This window comes from Cryptomeria japonica, chromosome 3 (assembly GCF_030272615.1).
Source record: "Cryptomeria japonica chromosome 3, Sugi_1.0, whole genome shotgun sequence".
In the NCBI taxonomy this organism is placed as follows: domain Eukaryota; kingdom Viridiplantae; phylum Streptophyta; class Pinopsida; order Cupressales; family Cupressaceae; genus Cryptomeria; species Cryptomeria japonica.
Window position 1 is genome coordinate 175,741,549 of NC_081407.1, and position 1,133 is coordinate 175,742,681.

Here is a 1,133-nt window from a genome sequence, read left to right on the forward strand (position 1 = left end):
TCGGTTACTTGTCGAATGACCAGTTGGGAGTCACCATATATCTGTAACTCTTTCAATTTTCATTGTATGGCTAGTCTGAGTCCTGTGATCAAGGCCTCATATTCGACTATGTTGTTTGTACATGGAAATGTGAGCCTGTAAGACTTTGGGATGTTGTCACCTTGAGGTGTGATAAACAGAATGCATGCCCCCAAGCCATGCCTAGTGTATGAACCATCAAAGTATAGTTTCCATGGTTGTGTTGTTGTGATCACAAATATCTCTTCTTCTGGAAAATTGGAAATGAGAGGATGATCGCCTATAAGAGGTGCATCGGCCAACTGATCCGCAATAACTTGACCCTTGATAGCCTTACGGTCCACATACTCGATGTCAAATTCACTTAGAATCATCACCCATTTGGCTAAGCGGGCTGCCAATGTTTCTTTGTTGAGTAAGTACTTTAGTGGATCTATCCTTGCAATGAGTTGTACTTTATGTGTTAGCAGATAATGCCTCAGTTTAGTGGTTGCCAAGATTACTGCTAGGCAAGCTCATTCAATAGGTGTGTAATTGAGTTCATAGCCAACTAGTGTGTGAGAGATGTAGTAAACAACACACTCTTTCCCTTCTACATTGTGTTGAGCCAATAGCACTCCCAATGTTGTATTTGTTGCTGAAAAATAGAGCAAGAGAGGTCTACTTGGATCTAGTGGGATCGGCAATGGTGTATTCATGAGATAGTCCTTAAGCATCTGGAATGCTTGTTGGCATCTGGCATCCCATTGAAAGCAAATGTTTTTGTCTAACAGGTGTGTAAAGGGGTGACACTTATCTACTAGTTGTGCATTGAATCTTCGAATGGATTGTAACCGCCCTTGTAATGTCCTTAGCTAACTGATGTTTCATAGAGGTGGAATGTCCATGATTGCTTTGACCTTTGCAGGATCAACCTTAATGCCTTTTCTTGAGACAATGTATCCTAGAAGCTTCCCTGAGGTTACTCCAAAGACACATTTCTTTCGGTTGATTCGAACATGATATTGTTCTAGTCTGTCAAAGATTTTCTCTAATGTTAATAGATGACCTTATATTGTTAATGATTTTGACAATAAATCATCAACATAATATTCCATTATGGTATGCATCATATC